Source organism: Manihot esculenta, chromosome 4, assembly GCF_001659605.2.
Source record: "Manihot esculenta cultivar AM560-2 chromosome 4, M.esculenta_v8, whole genome shotgun sequence".
Taxonomy (NCBI): domain Eukaryota; kingdom Viridiplantae; phylum Streptophyta; class Magnoliopsida; order Malpighiales; family Euphorbiaceae; genus Manihot; species Manihot esculenta.
The window spans coordinates 32705989-32714036 of NC_035164.2; the positions used below are offsets into that span (position 1 = coordinate 32705989).

The following is an 8048-nucleotide window of genomic DNA, read 5'->3' on the forward strand; positions in this document are numbered from 1 at the left end:
TTAAATTGAATTCTAAAATTTTTAAATCAAATAAGAGGATATAGTAATTAAGTTCTTATCTGTCTCATTGATGAACGAGATTTTAAAGATTTATATAAACAAGCACCTATATACAAGAAACCATCCGATTCATTTTCTCTTTATTATATTCTGACAGTTTGGAATTAACGAGGCCATATAATGGCCTCCTAAAACTCGTTTACTCTCGCTGTGAATTGATCCCCAGACCAAACACTGTATAATTTTTTTTAACCAATTGAACCAATTAATTTAAATAAATATGACAATATGCTTTATTAAATTACATAAATATAAAATGATTATCAACTACCTAACTTATACATTGAAAAATAAAATTAGAATTTAAATAATTAATATTATTAATAATTTAGTTTATTAGTTAAGTTAAATTATTATTTTATTTTAATATTTAAATCTTAAAACTTTAAGTATAATTTTTATAAAAATATATAAAAATATTAATTATAATAAAAATATTATCATTAATTACTTATTTAATAATACACCAATTAAATGTTAACTCACTCCCTTAAACTTTTTACTCTATGCGTTTACTAATTTAAATAATTATTTATTTAATAATACACCAATTTCTCAAATTAATCATTGATATTGATTTACCTCTACAATTAAAATATATAAAGTAATAATTTAGGATCATTACCTTAAACCAATTTTTATAGCAGTAGAGTTTAAATTATTTATTTGAAATTTTGAAAATGTTCAATATACACCACTGGAATTTTTTTTTATAGTTGAATTCATATTTCAAATTTAACATAAATAAAAAAAATTAATAAGTTTAAAATTAAATGAAAAACTTATCTCAAATTATTCATGGATTTCAAAATAAACTTTGTTACAAATTAGTGCATCTTACTATCAATTTTCAAGCTGTTACTTTGATAATTTTTTGTTCCTATTCTACTGGAATAATAAAGAGTTTACTCTTATTCGATGCTCCATCTTAGAAGTGGGATGCTTGATGAATTCCTCTTGTTATTGTTGTTGGAGCAGAAACTTCTCGATCATTGATTCCAAATTCTTTTGCTCAAAAATAGGTTGAGATTATTAAAAATTCATGTCTTAATTTTTTCTAACTTGGAACTCGGTGGTCCCCTATTTTGTGACGGAGAAAAGTGTTGTTGTGGAGGAAGAAGTTACTGCTGAAAATTCTGATTTTGCTTCGGTTGCTCAGACCAAGATAATTCAGTAGCTCAGCTGAAAAATCTTGTCCCCAACTTTGATTGTCATATGCAAAGCTTGCTCCATAACTCATATCATTCACAGCATTTATATTCTTGGCTTCCATTCCCATGGTCATCTTATCTATCCTTCTAGCTAAGGCATCAAACTTGGCATTGATCATTGACATGGCATCAATCTCAAACATCCCAGCTGGTTTCTTAGCCTCACTCTTCACATTGGCCCTTTCACCATTACAATGGTAGTTGTTGTAAACTATTTTATCCAAGCAAGTATAAGCCTCATCTTCAATTATTTCCATTACATCACCTCCTGCAGCTACATCAATTGCACTTCTCAAAATTGGAGAAACAACATTGTAAAAGTGTTGTACTATATCCACTTTGGTATACCATGGTGAGGACACTTCCTTTGAAGTTCCTTGTATCGCTCCCAAGCTTCATGTAAAGACTCATCCTCCCTTTGTATGAAAGAATTAAGCTCAATTCTCAACTTAGTGGTCTTGCTAGGAGGTATATACTGCTTAATAAAAGCTTGTGACAACTGCTCCCAAGTGGTAATAGATCCAGGAAAAAAAGCATTGAGCCACTCTCTAGCTCTATCTCTCAATGAAAATTGAAAATGTCTCAATCTGATTGCATCTTCAGAAACTTCATTAATCTCGATCATATTATTTATCTCTATGAAATTGCTCAAGTGTAGATGTGGGTTCTCAGTAGGTTGCCCACTAAATTGAAATTATTGTACCATTTGAACCAAAGACGGCTTCAACTCAAAATTGTTTGCATTAACCCTCGATCTCACTACACTAGGCCGAAAATCACCAAAGCTAGGATAAGCAAGATTTCGAATTATTCCAATGTTTTGTTGAGCCATAGCTTCTACTTCTTAAGTATCCTCTTTTTCTTCTTCTTGAATTACTTCTTCAATGTAAATTTAATCGTCTCGTATAAAAAAATACCTGAAAAAATTCAAAAATAAAAGAGTAAAAAGATAATAAAAGAGAAAAAAAAATCCAAATCAACCAATCACCTAATATCAAACAAAATTAATTTTCTAGCAACGGCGCCAAAAATTTATTGTGATACCGTAAGTATACGGGTTGCACAAGTAATATAACAATAGAGTAGAGTATCGTCCCATGAAAAATTAGCGTTCAATTTAACACTAAAATTAACTAATTAAGCTAAAATGTACAGCAATATAATTAAAATTAACAAAAGAGATGGCAATTAAACTAATTAATTTTATAGTAGCAAGAGGAAATAACTAGCAATTGAAAGTGATTAAACTAAGCAATGGTAAATTAACTAGAAATTAACTAAAATTAGCAATTAATTAGATAAAAAAATCAAATATGGGAAGGCAATTTCAGAGATTTGGGATTTACACTCTAATTAATATGGATTTTCCTCAATTTCTATCAATTCATGGGTATTCTATTGCTTGAATGAATTAATTCTAAAATTATCTTAATTCTCTTTCAAGATATCAAGGTTGTGCCTTAATTAAATTAATTTCTACTTTCGTGGCTCTTGATTTAATAAAAATCCATTAGGTCCTTTAATTAATTTTGAAATGCTCTCATACCTTTAGTTAATTTCTTAAATCTAAGAATATAAGTTCTAATAGTAGGTTTTTCACCATTAATCTTTTTTTTTTTTTTTGAAATAGGGGGTTGGAGAGTAGAATCTTAGACCTCTCAAGTCTACTAGGATGCACTTTCCACCAGGCTAAGTCTCGGAGTGCTTTTCACCATTAATCTTTATCTTTCAATACATCAATTAATGATTAAAGCATTACTTTATTTGGTCAAACACAAAGCAAAAAATTAAAGCACAAGGAAAAGAATAAAGATTAAATACTCAACTCAAAATTAGAAATTAGCACAAATCTATTGATAAAACTTAGTTCAAATCCAAGATTAAAATAGAGTGTTATATACTCAATCTCTGAAATCTAAAAATCTACTAACTAGTTATGATATTTACAAAGGAAATCTCAAAATAAAATAAAGAAAATATGAAATGAATAAAGGAGAAGAAAAGCCCAAATAAAGAACCACGCCTCTATTGCTGAAGTTCCAGCAGCCCCCTTTTGTTCTCCACGTGAAATAAGGAAGAAGAAGGTGAAAAATAGTGGGAAAATGGGAGAGAAAGGGAGGTGGCTGCTCTTCCCTTTATTTTTGGATCTCTCCCTCTAAAAACTAAAGAAAAATACTATTTATATGTCCTAAAAGGTTGTTCTAACAGAATAAAAGAGGTTGCTATATCATCACCATAAGTTGCTGATTTTTTGCACATTAAAATGAGTTGACAGCTTGAGTGATATAAGCTGTGACACAACTGTATTGTTGCTTATGCACCTTTCTGTCCCTCTTTGAAATAAATGATCTTCAAAACGCAATTGGCATGCCTTTTTCTATAAAATAAGGATAAAATATTTATAAGCACTAATTTATAAAAACTACTGAAAATTACTAAACATATCAAATAAATAAGTAAAGATAGCTATTTACATGAGAAAAATGGGTGCAAAATATGCTTAAAAAGTATATAAAAATTGAGGTTAATACTATTTTCCAAGAAGAATATAACAAGGTTGTAGTTCTTGGAAAATGAGTTAATAATGATAACACAAGATGGCATGCCAATTTCAGAATATTTTTTGCGGGTGAAAAGCATTTGTTCTGAGATTTTTAAATTTGATGCGGATGAGAAAATTAGTGAAGCCCGATTGAGAAGATTTCTTATTCGTGGCTTAAAGGAGTATACACCTTTTGTTACCTTCATCCAAGGATGGGCAGTTCAGCCATGAGTTGAAGAATTTGAAAATTTACTTTCAAATCAAGAGGCTTTGGCTAAGCAAATGGCTAAAAACTTTAACTCTGAACATGATGTTCTTCTTGTCTTAAAAAGAAAATCTTATGGGGATATAGTGTCCCACATCGATTGTTTACAGGGAAATCGATGGATTTATGAATAGCTAGCAAAAACTATTAAGTAACTTAGATTAATAAAAGTTATTTAGGTATTAAAAATTAGATAAAAATTGAAAATTAAATCAAATGAGATAAACTTGGGATAAAAAACTGTCAACAAAATAATAACAGAAAGCGGATTGATCATAGAATATTGAATTCCCAAAATTGAATAACATTTGATTAAGTCTCACAACCCATTAAATAAATTGAATAACATTTGATCAAGTCTCACAACCCATTAAATAACTAAAGTTTCAACCAATATTCAATTAGATGAAAGAAATTAGCTACTCATTGGCTGAATTGAATTGTGTGTTCTCCAATTGTTCACTGAAGAGCTCTTTAAATAGGTGCAGAGGAGCGCCCTATTTTGGAATTTCTGGCCATGTGTGGGAGTGGTCCACGTGAGGCGCTGGAGTGCTTCGGGAATGGGCCATGTGTGCGGAGTGAATTGCTGAGGAGCTTTGGCCGGACCCATGTGCATTGGATGTGCATGAGTGGTGTTGAAGGCGGGCCCTGCGCTGGAATGGGACGTGCGCTTGGTTCCGTGAATTGATGAGGAGCTTTGGCGGGGCCCAGGTGAAGTGCTTTGGTGCTGGTCTTGATCCACTGGAGGGAATGGCGTTGAAGCGGTGACCCATGTGCTTGAGCTGAGTGGGCCCAAGTGCGATGGAGTTGAGGAAGCACTTCGGCGGGCCATAAGCTTGGCTTGGTCCACGTGAAGCGCGAATGTGAGTGGGCTGTGACGTGCGTGTGAATGTGCATGAGCGATGAAGTGCTTTGGTCCATTGTGGGCGTGAATTGAGTTTGGTCCATGTGCAAGGTGGAGCGGACCCAAGTGCGGGAATGGGTTGATCCATAAGCGGGCCCAAAAGCCAAATTGCTTGATGTGAATCCAATTTGACACGCTTGCTTTCTTTTGCTCCAAATAAAGCAGTTTTAGGGGATTTTCTCTAAAATGTCTTTTTACATCATTTTCTGCAAAATAATATTAAAAATAATAAATTAAGCAGAAATCATATAAATATTTATTAATAATATTAATATAAAATGGACTAATTTATACTCTATCACTCACACTAATTATTTGCAGGAAAATTGATGGATTTATAAATAGCTAACAAAAACTATTAAGTGCTTCAAATGTGGAAAGATAGGGCATAATAGAAGGAGCATTCATGTGAAGATTTCTAAAGCAAATGTTGTGTGTGAGGATGATGGAGATGATCAAGTCAAATGGGAGCAATATTTAACTATAGTTAAAATGGAAGACAATATTTTTCTTGAGGCTACACTTAATCAATCTGAAGCCAATTATATTATTTACTTGCAAGAATGGATCATTGATTCAGGTTGCTAACACCATTCGGATTTTAATTTGTTTGTAAAATTACAATAAAAAATGCATTTATTGGTCTTGTTGTATATGGACGACATGATGATTACTATGAAGATGAAATTTGGAAGAGGTTCGATGTTTTCTTGACTTAGAAGTAATGAGAACAAAATAGGGAGTATTTGTATCTCAAAGAAGATACGCAGAAGATCTTTTGCAGCATTTTGGCATGAGGGAGTCCAAAGAAATGGTGACTCCTATGGAAGTGAATCTCAAGTTGAAGAAAGAAGAAGATAAATTATTGAAAGATAATTTGATTTATTTAATAATTACAAGACCAGAGATTGCATACTTTGTTGGTGTCATCTCTCAACTTATGCAAAATCCGAGAACTCCTTATTTGCAAAAAGGATCATTCTATTGGGAAACATAATTTTTTAAAATAGTAAAAATAAAATATTATAGAAAAATAAATAAATGGAACACAATAATTTTACGTAGTTTACCACCATTAATTTTGGGCTACGTTCATGTGCCGAACTCTGAATAATTCTTTCACTATAAAAATAGTAGGTACAAAAAAAGATATTACAAGTGAGATCTATTAAAAAATAGTGATACTCAAAGTGTTTCTCAAAATACTCAAAATATTTTTTTTATTATTTTGTCACTCTCCAAATAAACTATCCTCTCTCTCTAATATTTTTCTCTCAAAGCTACGAGTTTTGAAAATACTCAAGTCACTCAAAGGAGATTTGCTTCAAATTCAACTTATGCTAATTACCTTGTGCTCTTGCCTATTTATAGGCAAGAGTATTGCCCAAGCATTGGTGGCAAGATGGCCACATCAGTGGCTTTTGTTGTGTGGCTGAAAATTCCCTCCCTCCCTTTTTTTAACTTCATAATCATTACTGTGGGTCCTCTATGTTAGAGGGACCCACCTAACAATTCTCCTCCTCCCGACTACATGGAAGGCTGCACACTGCTAGTCGATCCTTGGTAATCTTGGTTAACATGTCTTATCCATTTTCTTATGTATGGATCTTTTCAAGTAGTAGTTGCTTCGTCTCTAACACACTCCTGATCCAATAATATCTCATATCAATATGTTTCGATCTTGAATGGAAAGAGACATTCTTTCCAAGGTGAATAGCGCTCTAACTGTCACAAAATAATTGATATGTTTCCTATTGGAGCCCAAGTTCATTCAAGAGCTTTTTCATCCAAAGAAACTCTTTACATGCTTCAGTTGTTGCAATAAACTGTGCTTCAGTAATTTAAAGAGTAACACACGTTTGTAATCTTGATTGCCATGATACGGCTCCCCTTGCAAATGTAATCAAATATCCTGATATACTTTCTTAAGAAGTCAACATCGCTGGCCATATCTGCATCTGTGTAGCCAACTAATACATGTTCACTACTCCCAAAATACAAACATAATTTGGAAGTGCCGCAAAGATATCTCAGAATCCACTTCACTACAGTTCAGTGTTCCCTTCCTAGATTTGAAAGAAACCGACTCACTATTTCAACTGTGTGAGCGATATCTGGCTGTGTGCATACTATGACATACATTAAGCTTCCAATTGCTGAAGCATAAGAAACCTTGTCCATTTCCTCTCTCTCTTCATCTGAAGAAGGACTTTGCATTGAGCTGAGATGAAAGTGGTTAGCAAGAGGACAACTAACCGCTTTAGCATGCTCCATGTTGAACTTCTGAAGTACTTTCTCTATGTACTTCTCTTGTGACAACCATAACCTCTTGGCACTTCTATCTCTGATTATCTTCATGCTAAGAATTTGCTTTATTGGCCCCAAATCTTTCATGGCAAAAGACTTACTCAGCTGCTTCTTCAAACTATTAATTTTGGAGACATTCTGGCCAACTATCAGCATATCATCCACATAAAGCAACAGAATGGTGAAATCACCATAAGGGAATTTATGAACAAATACACAGTGGTCTAAAATAGTCTTCTCATATCCCTGCTCCCCATGACAGGCTTGAACTTCTTATACTATTATCTTGGTGCCTACTTCAAGCCATACAAGTTTTTCTTTAACTTGCAAACATAGTCATCTTTTCCTTTCTTCTTAAAACCTTCTGTCTGCTTATATCTCTTCTTCTAAATCTCTATGAAGGACGACAGTTTTTACATCCATATGTTCAATCTCCAGATCAAGAGTAGCAGCTAAGCCTAACACTATTCGAATGGATGTCATCTTCACCACTGGTTTTCAGACTTCAACTAAAATAAATCATGTTAAGTAAAAAAAATGATATTGAGAATAAATCAACCAAAAAAACCATCCCTAAAATCATATCCAGAAGTAGAAAACAAGATCACAATATTGGAAGTTATAGACAAAAACCATAATCAATTGTACTCAGTCAAGCCAAGATGAAATATACACAAAATTCATAATGATAAAATTCACAAATCAATTGTACTCGGTTTTTATATCTCCATTGTAATAAAAAAAAAGACACAAATAAAG

At 32.6% G+C, this 8048-nt stretch overlaps 1 non-coding gene across 1 annotated transcript; it reads left to right on the top strand.

The window, feature by feature from the left end:
* The first annotated feature begins 1615 nt into the window (after window positions 1–1615).
* Window positions 1616–1722, top strand: LOC122723589. Its single transcript, XR_006350576.1, has one exon. It is a non-coding gene; the product is annotated as a small nucleolar RNA R71 (small nucleolar RNA).
* The last annotated feature ends 6326 nt before the right edge of the window (window positions 1723–8048 follow it).